A 12,222-nucleotide genomic window follows, 5' to 3' on the forward strand; every position below is an offset into this window, starting at 1 on the left:
CTCAAATTTTTTTCTTTATTTTCTTTCCCCTCCTTCGCACCTCGACCCACCATCCACCTCTCATCCTCCTCTCGTCTTCTCAGCATACATGTCACATTCCCCCATATTCATTTCCGAATGTGTAAAAGAGATGCTGACTTTGCAGCCTGCGCAATCTGGGAATGACAATGACCCTCAGAGTGGCTGAGGTAGAGCGGCGAGCGCTATCGGAACCATAGAACTATGTTATCACCGCTATTAGGGAGCTTTAAACAGTGGCTGGGAGTGGGGAGACATGGGCGAAATTGGAAGCTTATTGTGATTGATGGGTTCCTATTAGAGGCTGTGTGTTATCTCTGTGAGGGTGGGGCGAGATGAGGGGAGAACGGGCACTGAGTTGTAACACAACAGATTACCTGAACCTCCAGTCGCTCCCGTCTCTCCCTCAAGGATGTTTAAATAAAACAGAGCTGCCTTTTTATTTACAGAGACGCTCATTTTCACTCTCTCAGGCACTCAAACTATTTCACGTCAGGTGCGATTTGTCGTAGCCACTCAATAAACTGACACGGGATTCATATTTTCCATTCATTTCATTCAGGTAACGGTTAGCCTATTTCTTCAGAGGTTTCTGTAAAACAGGCAAAGCCAACAGGAATTGTGTTAGGGTCCAAGGTGCTTCACTCAGATTTTTTTCTTCTCTTTTTTCCTTATTCTTTTCAGTTTTTCGGTGCACAGTTGCCAAAATGATTGATTGTGACTAGCAAACTGGGTGTCCGGCATCATCCAACAAATGACTTTGGCCCGTACCGGCAGACCTTGGCCAAACAGAAATCAATAATTCACCATTAAAATCTATCAAAGAAGAGTTAAGGCTCCAGCTGTCTTGGCCGCCTTTTTGCGGCACTCCGACATGAAATCCGACACTTGTAGTACATGAGTAATCAATATATAGTGGTTCACAGATCATCTGTGGTCACCTCGTAGCCAGTGATGGATGCCTTGAGTAGTTGTGATTCATTTTGTCACCCCATTAAACTGGATTCTGTCGAGTTCTTCCCTTGATTTCATTTAGGAGATCATTCTTCACACTTCAGAAGACAGGCAGAAAAACGGCTGGAAAAGGGAAAGGAGAGAATGGAGAGCATTGCTTTTAGTTTTTTCTCTATTCAAATATGTCAGGTTATAGACATTTTGTAGCTCACAGAGTGTGAAAATCCCATGGCGGGTCGAACAAACATGCTTTCGGAGCCATTCGCTGCATGACTTATGCTGAGTGTGAAGTGGCCTATGTGAGTACATTTACCTATGTACTCGCTGCATGACTTATGCTGAGTGTGAAGTGGCCTATGTGAGTACATTTACCTATGTACTCGCTGCGTGCCGAACCCATTCACTCTGCTCAGAAGATGTATTTTTACTCTGTGTAAAAGTATAAGGGGCTAAATGGGTTCTGAGAGCTAAACTATTGTATATTTAAAGGTTGCTGCGTACAGTTTTCACACAGAGAAGTATGTTACACTACTGCAAACTCTATCCTTCTTTTAAAACACACAATGTAAGTCTCATAGCCTCATACGCAGAGAGCACCATCTTGTAAATAAAAGATGACCACACATTAACAACGAACAAGAAACGACAGAAAAACACGTGTGTTGTTGATTCAGAGGAGGACATTGGTTTCTCTCTTATTTCTCTCTTTCCCTGAGTGAGAGAGAGAGTGATTTTCTTTTCACCGCTCATTTGCTTCAAGGACAGACTGTGTGTGTGTTTGTATTTGTGTGTGTGTGTGTGTGTGTGTGTGTGTGTGTATACCTGCTTGCGTATGTGTGTCCTTCCCTGTCTGCCTCCCTGTGTTGGACCGTAGCCCAGGAACACACTGAGCGTGCTCCGTAGCTCACTGACTCAGCTACAACAAACAGCTGCTGGAGTAGTTGTCCTCCTTCAGCTCACCCCATATGTTGGTCCTCACCTGCTGCCAGTGCTGAGAGGATTATTAGGTACAACCCTTATTAAAAATGGATTTGTTTCACCCTAACTGGGGGGGCTGTGTGTGTGTGTGTGTGTGTGTGTGTGTGTGTGTGTGTGTGTGTGTGTGTGTGTGTGTGTGTGTGTGCGCGTCTGCATGTGTGTGTGTGTGCGTGTGCGTGTGTGTACGTGCTTTAACCCACATGACTCTTTCTAGGCCCATGCCCTTTACACAATCGCCTACCCAATTCCACACACACGTACACTCAGCCCTGTGCATGCTGACATACTCACACATAGTCCCCTGTAGCTCAGTTGGTAGAGCATGGCGCTTGCAACGCCAGGGTTGTGGGTTCGTTTCCCACGGGGGGGCAGTATGAAAATGTATGCACTCACTAACTGTAAGTCGCTCTGGATAAGAGCGTCTGCTAAATTACTAAAATGTAAATATACACAATAGCACACATACATACTGTACAGTAAGTCTCAATTGACAACCTCTTTTAATAACTGTAATTCCCCTTTGTCAGCTGAATGGTTCCTCTCTAACCAATCACGTACAGTATCCAATCATGTAATGATGCCATAGAAGAAGCATCTTTTCTCATTGTGGAAGCACAACATGTTTAGATGGTTATGTACATCATCCACTAGATGAATACAGTATGATGCCTGAGTATGATGCCTGAAAATTATGCCTGAATATGATGCCTGAATACGATGCCTTAATATGATGCCTGATCATGATACCTGAGATGAGCCCTAGAAGACGAGATCTGTGTGATGCTGTTGTGATCTCAGTATGTACAAATTATCATGACCCATTCAGCTTTAGTACTAGATACTGTACTGGGCCAGTAATAAGTCTGACTATCCTCATTGGCAGTTAAATAGCTACTTACAAAGATTGCTTTCAATTCAATTGTTTCTTATTAAACACGTTATTTTGATGAGTATTTCCAAAACACTTCATAATAGTATTGTGAAAGAGATGATACCAGACAGACTGCCAGTTTAATTCTCTAAGTAGATGCAAATGTAAACCAACCCCATTCACAACCAGCAGGAGGGCTAATGGCTTTTCTGATTTGGTCTAAATGGCAGAGACGCTGATTCAAAAAAGAGAATAAAAAACATAATATTTGCAGTCAAATCTGTAGTGTACAATACAGCTGCATCACCAGGGTTGAAATGGGATACACAATTATTCTTTTTTGAAAAAGAAGATGAGGGAAAGGTACACATTTTTCAAGTACACCAAAGGTTTCAGTGCAAGCGCCTTCTCCTTGGCATTGACCCTCATCTACTGAAATGACTTTGCAGAATGTCAAGAGTGAAACATAATTCATATTAATTCATAACCTGTAATAATAGACTGTTTAAGCTTTTCAAACAGTGAGCAGCAGTGTCATACCACTTACTCTAATTCACACTCCTGATGAAAATGACTCCACAAAACAACTACCCTTGAAACTTTCCACATTATCTGCTTTTCAAAAGGGGAGAGGAGATAAGGGGAAATGGGGGATTATCCCACACACAGAACAGACCTAAATGGAGAATATTCATCTTAATTGCTTGTGGTGGTGGCAGCCAAAAGGAGGCAGGTAGCATTAATCTGCATTAGGACAGGCAGACAGAGGAGAGGACACTTAGGCTGAGTCCCAAATGACAACCTATTCCCTATGTAGTGCATTACTTTTCACCAAGGGCCCATGGGGCTCTGGTCAAAAGTAGTGCACTGTATATGGAATAGGGTGCCGTTTGGGACGTTTCCTCAGTGCTGATTCATAGTCATTTAGGCTGCATGTTACTAAAGTGATAATACTGGACCTTGAATAAAAGATCAGGGGATTTATTAATCCACCTTCCAGTTAGGGGAGTAATATTATTCTAATTTTCAATATACACTAGTGTTAGAAACTGTGAATTTTCATAAGCATTGGAGAGGTGTTTCTTACAGTATGATGTCACATTATTTGCAGTTTGGTGAGATTTATATATTTTTCTGTTGCTGTGTTTGAACGTGGAGGACCGAGTATGTGTGTCACAAAGGCCAATCAGTGGGCCGTGTGTGTGTGTGTGTGTGTGTGTGTGTGTGTGTGTGCGCGCGTGCGTGCGTGCGTGAGCATGCATGTGTCTGTTCTCACTCGCATGTGCATGCATGTGTGTATGTGTGTGTGTGTGTGTGCGCGAACCTGTGTGTGCACCGGTATCATCCAAGGTGTTATCTCTGGGTGAACTGGAGCCTGTCTGCCACACACGATGAGGGATGGGCCGATAAGGTCACACAGAAACACAATATTAATGTAATTAAAGGTAATCCACTTAGCTCAGGTTTTATCTGCTCGCAGCCTCTCGCTCAATCTAGGATTTACATAATTTACTGAGCGCGATGTCAAAGAGCAAACTCCAGCACTATGCTGAAATGTGGCCCGGATCAACAAAAGGGATTTTGGGGGAAAGGGACAATGTCACAGTCAGAGAGAACGAGAGGGGGAGAAGAATGAGAGGGGGAGAAGAATGAGAGGGGGAGAAGAATGAGAGGGGGAGAAGAAACGAGAGGGGAAGATAGGAGAGGGGGAGAAGATACGAGAGGGGAAGATAGGAGAGGGGGAGAAGATACGAGAGGGGGAGAAGAGCAAGAGGGGGAGAAGGGTGGTTGAGGGAAGTAGGGGACGATTATTGTCATAATGTCCATATTTTATATTTTTGTATTGCTAATCAACCTTTGAACTTATGGATGATTGACATTATACAGGAAAATATGAAGTACTTCATAACAAAATGTACTTATTAAGACGTAATAACGGGGACAAAAATGCTGTTACTAAATCATAGGCAAAAAACACACAACACTCTCCACACTGTTGTATTCTATTGGAAATGTTCAGCGTTTTCATCATTCAAGGTTACCCTACTTGGCCCCTAAGGGCCACTACATTAACTTCTAGGAGAGGGTCAGACTGGAGGTGAAGTGGAGTGACAGCACTGGTCTGGAATGAGCAGCAGACAGCTAGAGTAGAGGAACATGCAGGACGTTAGCCGTGGGAGGTCTGTCTGCTGCACTGCTCTACTGGCATTCCACAGACAAGTGTTTGGCACCTGCTGAGGCTTGCTCAAAGACTGGGCTATGGATCATGGAGGTGGGTCTGAAAATCCCTTTTAAAGCACATCTTGTGTGACGTTGTAGATTGAAAATATTCATGGTTGTCCTTACAAGATTCTGCTGTCATTTTATTTGTTAGGTTTATTCCATTTATGTTTGTATTACATTTCTTAATTATAATAAAATAAAATAAAATAATCCCAATATGTTTAAATATTATATCTTTATTATGGTGGGATTCTTTTCACAGTAAGAGTTTTTTGGAGATTACGTTTCTAATAAGTGAAATTACTTGATTCATTGCAGCAGGAAATCGAGGCGCCAAGCTGTCAGTCTGACCACAATCCCAGCCAAAAATGGATTACAGGGTTGAAACATAAACATGCTGGAGAGCACTGGTTCACACCAAACAATACACAGAACCATCACATGTGTATGTGTTAGCCTTCCAGTGTGAGAGCCTATGAATGTGAGTACCCAACTGCCCATCATTTTAACTGTAACAATATCTTAACAAGTCATGGCACAAGCTGCCAAAAGGCAGTCTATGGAGAATTAATCAAATACACAGAGGCAGAACACAAGTGAGACAGTTGTGATTTTGGATGCTACAGATGTAGGATCTTCATTCGAGCCAGTTTGCTACAACAGGAAATGTTAATTATTATATGGATTGTAACTAATTGACATTTTTGTAGGGGTTGACACATTTTTCATTAGGGTAAATCAAGTCTGAAATTTCAAAGTGGAAATGACAAGCTTCAGAAGACATTTGAAACCTCAAATACACTACAAGTTTTACATTTCCTACATACAGGGTGATCAAATTAAGATCCTACACCTGTACACTGGCAGTATGGTAAGGAGATGGAGCTCCAGCAGTCAATGTCTGACAGACAGGTGCACATTTTCTAGGCCTGTTCACAGTGGATCACAGCGCTTGGTCCCGCTCCCCGCTTCGCACCACCCCACAACGGCCTCCAGGATCTCTCCAGGGGCTCCCTACAACACCCCATGGCCAACACACTGCTGCTATTGTTGCCCCCCTGTCAGATGAACTGCAAACAGCTCATGATTTACCAAGCTGTCTGATGTTGTCTAGCTGCATGACTCTGGCCCTAATGGAGTTTTCAGCTTTTGGATTTCACGTCTTGGGCTGAGCCAAATAAACAGCAGAGGATGAAAACGAGTTGGTCTCGCAAGAGTTCAGCAATATAATATTGGCACTGCAGTCCCTGTAATGTGTGAGCGCAGGGGTTACATTTTGATGCCCCCCCCCCAAAAAAGACACGCACTGGGACAAAATAACCGTAACATTTCAGATAGATGGGATGGCACCTTGTCCAAGGTGAGTTCTGAATACTCTAACCAGCGGTTAGGCCTACATCACATGAAACACATGTTTTTTTTGCACTGTGTAGGGCTACTTTACATGCTCAATGGGACAATCAAGAAGAGAACCAGTAGTTGCTACATGTCTACCAGGCCCTATTGTATGTTGTCTGGGTAATTTATGACACGGTGCCTGTGTAGGCCAGTTGAACTTCCATCACCGCCGTACAACTCCCACCCGCCGCAGCTGCCCCAAAAATGCCGCCTTTGAGAAATCGATCATTTCACACCTCGTAAAGCATTCTGCCTCCAAAAATATGTGGATCAAGTCTGGTCCCCCCCTCCACAGCCCTCCTTAGCCCCAGCCCCTTCAAAATGCATAATCTGCCAGACACCGCAGCAAATCCAAACTCATATGAGTCTCAGGCTCCCAGTAAAGTTTAGAATTCAGGTAGCCTACACAAAAGTGGCCATTCCTTTGGCGGCATCATTTCATGCATTTGGCAAATAGATTCCCCTACACTTGTTAATGCAAAGTTTTACAGTTTACTGTATGCCTGACCCATAAAGTCATAGGATGAAATATTAGCAGCATACTCAAAATATGTCACGTGACATTTAATTAGACCAAAATTGTCTGCTATGAGCAACTCCAAATGCACTGATCCCAATCCAAGCCTCTTGTATGAGTTTCTAAAAGTATTCTAAACCTTTAAACATGCACAATACACACTGTGTAATACCCTCTAAAATATAAATGGCAAACTCTTGGAGTGACTAATACAAGCAGGAATAAAGTGCTAACTGCAGAGATTTCCTTAATCCATCTTGATTTATTTTATTTAGCAGCTTAGCCTTAAATCTATTAGACCTCATACTGCGGTAAATCATGTGTGGAGTAGTTATGAGAGAGAGGAACAACAATAATCACACACACGTTCTTCAGGGGATTCAATGTGCTCTGCTGTAAACAAGTTAGGGACATTCAGATTAAGTGGAGCCAGACCAACACTCAATAAAACTGTTCCTATGCCTCTATTTTTGGTCAATCCAAATACTGAAAATGTTTGCACTCACTGTCCTGTAAGTTGCCTCGAGTCGGATAAGAGTGCCTGCTAAGTGGCATATAATTCACATTTCCTGGAACCCTAGGAAGAAGACACCAAGGCATACAGTATTTCTGACAAGCCTGAAAAATTGTCACGGTTGTATTGTAATGGAGGATCCATGCTCAAAGCTTTCTCACACTCTCAACAGCACACATCAGGACCTAGCTTGAGAGGCAAGTGCAATCAAATGATAATGCAGCATTTGCAATAAAGAAAGCAGAGCCCCGGTCCTTCTCCCATATAATTACAGTGATACCGCAGCTCCTGCTCTTCAGCGGGAAGCTCAGAGGTGTTGTTCCTGTCCATATATATGAAGGGGTTATCGCTGCTTAATGGCATCATTGCTTGTAAATTAATTCAGGGCTGTCAGCAGCTCACCGCGCTTATCAGTTAATGTGAACGAATAGGCTGGGGGGCTGGGGTTCTATCTCTAGAGAGAGGACAGAGGGAGGAAAAAAGAGGATGAGATGGTAGAAAGAGGGAGAGAGAGAGGAAGGGAGGAGGAATAGAGAGTGAAGAGAAAGAGAGAGAGATAGAGGGATAAAGAGAGAGAGAGAAAGCGAGAGAGTAGATGGGTGGAGGGATCCCTATTAGGGTGTCAGAGGGGCTGATAGTAGCAGTAGCCTCCTCTGGATGATAAGTGAATATGACCTGGCACCCGATTCATCATCCCGGCCGGCCCAATATTGAGGGTCCTTCAGTTATCAGCACTATTTGTCCCAGTGTCACAACCCTGGTATAAATCTTCCACTGGGGGCCCCTCTCGTTAAACTGCCCCCACATGATCAGCCCCCTCCAGCCTCCCCTGACCCCTCAGTTGTTTCTTATTAACCCTTCAACCTCTGCATGTAGGCTCAATTCCCTGACGAAGATAAAAACCCTTAGCCCAGATCCCATTGACGCCGAAGCTCTGGTGACAAATTGGGACAGACAGTGACAAATTGTTGGGAAAACACTCACTGCAGGGATTACATTTAGCACAGTGAAGGAGCCATTGGGAATGGGATTATATGGGATAATGTGGATAATGGTGATAGAAAATAGTGCAGAAAAAGCAGATGTAAATGTGAGTTAATTAGCATTAGCTGGTATGTTTTTTTATTTCCCAAATCAATTTACAATAAGAAGATAATTTGAAAATAGATAGAACATTACGAAGTCTTTATCAAAATCAATTTAAAGAAAACAACATCAGAACTACTTGAAATGACTGTCCACACACACATCTGATTCGGTTTGGAAGTGAGGCACAAGGCACAAGTAACATATGGCCAATTGTTCTGGTCGCCTCATATCCTCAAGTATTTTGTTGTTCAATAACATTTTCCGTTTTTATGCAATGGAAAGTGGGAGTGATATGCGAGTGCCCCCAATCTCCCACACAGATCAAGAAATCGTTCTAACTACTTGTGACAAGTTGTGGAGACCAGCTAAACATCTGTTGGGCAGCGTCTGAGCCAGGGAAGAAGCAGTGGAGGAGAAAAGACAGGAAATGAATAGAGAAATATGACTAATAGGGCTATATCTTCCCAAGCGTCTCCAGGGGAAGCTACATGTATGCATAGACCTGATCTGATCTAGCTGGCTCCTTACCCATATCTATCCAGGGGAAGCTACATGTATGCATAGACCTGATCTGATCTAGCGTCTCCTTACCCATATCTATCCTGTTAACATTGTGAAGGTACATAAATAATGGTATTCCCTCTCTAAAGGTGTTTGGTTCAGAAACTACAGATGAGACCATCTTCAGTTGAAGCATTTACTTTTAAAAATATATATACATTGTTCTCTCATTGTACTTCCCTTAACTGCTGTGTTTCTGTATTTAAGTAATCAATGTATTCACTGCTGTGCAGGACATTGTAATTTCACCACAGAATAAAATATAAATGTCCATACAACAAATAAATTCCAACATACCATTTATCTGATGTATGAATGGCTGAAATATATTCACAGCAAAACATGCTTGGCAAAACATCAAAGACTAAACAATGCAGGCTTTTTAGCCACTGTGAAGAAAACAATAAGGTACCATGCATCATCCTTTGTGATCCATTATGTGGGACCATTATTGGCTATGGTTTCTGAGACAGCAACCCAAAAGCATTAGAGAGAGGTAATAATGGTAGTGATTTCTGCACATTCGGCTTGACAAAAGCAGCATTTCAGCCGTCAGCAAATGAAGCCAAATGAATAAAGCAGTCAAGCCATACATTTATAAAAACTATGCTGTGTTTAACATGTCGAAACCTCTGTGGATCCTCACGATTGGAGCGCTAACCAGCTTGTGCCACCTAGTGCTAGTGTTTGAGCACACACACACACACATACAAACACCTCGATTTATAGGGGAAAACAACACAAATCAGCTCAAAGAATCATAGTCCCAGGAACAATGGCAAAAGGCCGACACTGCAGTGGTTGCAGCTCTGTTTTCCCCTTCTGCGTGCAGCAGGTTTTCAGAGGCCTCATCTCAGGGTTGCCTCTACTGTTTGCTGCTCTGCCAGCTTGATACGCCTTGCTAGCCTTTTAAAGGAATACTATGTTGCATAGTAGCACCGACTACTGCCTGAGATACAGTTATATAGACTGAGGAAAGGCAATACTTTTCCGTTCTGTCTACCGGCTTGCACATTTAGGGACTACAGTCCACGCAAGCGCGACCACTAGCAAGTACATCCCCCACCCACTCCCCCCACCTCCGTTTTCTAATTAGCCCAGACCCATCCATTAAGAATACTGAGCAGCAGGCCGGCTGCCATACGCGTATTACGAAGCATACTAACCATGCTACTTAGCGCCCATAAAGGCAATACATTCTAGTCTTAAAGTCGCGTTCTGCCCGCCTGCACCTATAATGCTCGCTAATTGAATGAAGAAAGAGGAAGTCTACGCTCTTGAGAATGGTGGATTCTGATTGGCTGGCGGCGTGCGAGCCTTTCGGTTGCTCCAAACTGTCAGTGTTAATCAAGTCTCATCTCTTAACACTGGGCTGGTAGTTATCAATGAGGTTGAGATTAATATTCGGGGCGAAACAGATGATAAATCATTTGTGCGTAATTAGTGCACACGGCAAGGTTACAGCTGACATGAATTTTTATCTTAATTACGTGGGAAATTTGTTCCATTAATTTAATTTGGCTTGCTCGAATGAGTCCGACAACTAACAAAGTTAATCTTACACCTGTCACTTGGCAGCAGGACAGGAAAGGGCTATGTGGGTTTGGAAGGAGGAAGGAAATGGGTTCTTCATATTACTGGCTGTTTTAAGTGGTGTGTGTGTGTGTGTGTGTGTGGTGTGTGCGCGCGTTTGTGTGTGTGTGGGTCTGTGTGAGTGCGTGCGCGTATATGTGCATGCATGTGTGTGTGGCCATAAAAAAGCCAAACAGGAGCACCTCAGCCTCTACCCATCTGTTACAGTATTTCCCCCAATTCACCCACTCTCTTAGTTTACAACTAGGGCATCATGTTGTTGGAAAATTATCACCTTGATTTGTAGAACTGACGTATCGAATCAGACATTTTGCAGTGGAGGGTTAAATGAGCTCCGTTTTATGAGAGTCACAGAGTGTGACAGTACATTGAGTGTATTATTATTTCTGGTGTCACCAGACAGTGTCAACGCTGTTCATTGGCTCTCATCAGGGAGAGGAGGCCTCCACAAGGACCCTGTCATGGATAGCTGCTTCAAATAATTAGCATACTTGAATCAAGAGTAGGAATAGGACAATAACCCTGGAATTATTCAATCAGATGCCTCATTTTTCTCAGTACCTAAGAATAAGATAATGTAGTAGTATTGCAACAGTTTTCGTGAACATAATATCGAAATGGACAACACAGAAAACAAGATAGCAAAATAGTATGACTTCAAATCAAATCATAGTTTTAAAGTGGATGTGCTTTGGTCAGAATATGTATGTTTTTAAGTAGTACTAATAGTCTAATAGTGCCATAATAACAAACACAATAGTACTACAGGAATTAACTGAATTGAATAAACTCAAAACTTCACTACCGATTAGAAGAGAAGAGGGAACATGAAGGGAGCATCAGACATCCCACTCTCTGAGGGTGCCTCGGGAGTTGGGATATGCAAAAAATATATATAATTCACACATGCGTATACTCCACACTTGTACATGTGTGAAATAGGACAAATATATGCACCCACACAATGATTTTTTATTAATATTACATTCACGTTCGATATTAAGCCATGATAATTACACGACCAATCCCGTGACACCGAAGGTTAACCGAACGGGAAAGCCCCGACAAAGACTGATTTAGAAACAAAGGGGCCTTAATCGAATTCACCTGCTCCTCAGTCATTCAAACTGGCAACTCTATTACCTGGCGGTGATTCACAGTCCATTATGGCCTCCGCCATTCTAATAGAACGTCTATCCCGCTGTAATACAGACGCCTCAGGCTTGGAGACATTTATCAAGCCTGTGATTTCACCTGGAAACTAGGTTTAACCCCACTTGGAAACTAGGTTTAACACTTTCTCTGGCACGGAGCAGCTCTCAGCTCCTCACACGTCACTTACCCTGGCACGGAGGAGGACGAGCTAATGATTGACTGATTCAGAAAGAGACACTCAAGAAAAGAAATGGGGAGGAGGGATTGGTAGGTTCTAGGTTACATTGCTGTCTTGATATTAGAGCAAATATTGACGCCTAAAGATGCTGCTGATGATGATGATGATGAGGA

The sequence above is a fragment of the Coregonus lavaretus genome, assembly GCF_964263955.1.
Source record: "Coregonus lavaretus genome assembly, chromosome: 38".
Lineage (NCBI taxonomy): Eukaryota > Metazoa > Chordata > Actinopteri > Salmoniformes > Salmonidae > Coregonus > Coregonus lavaretus.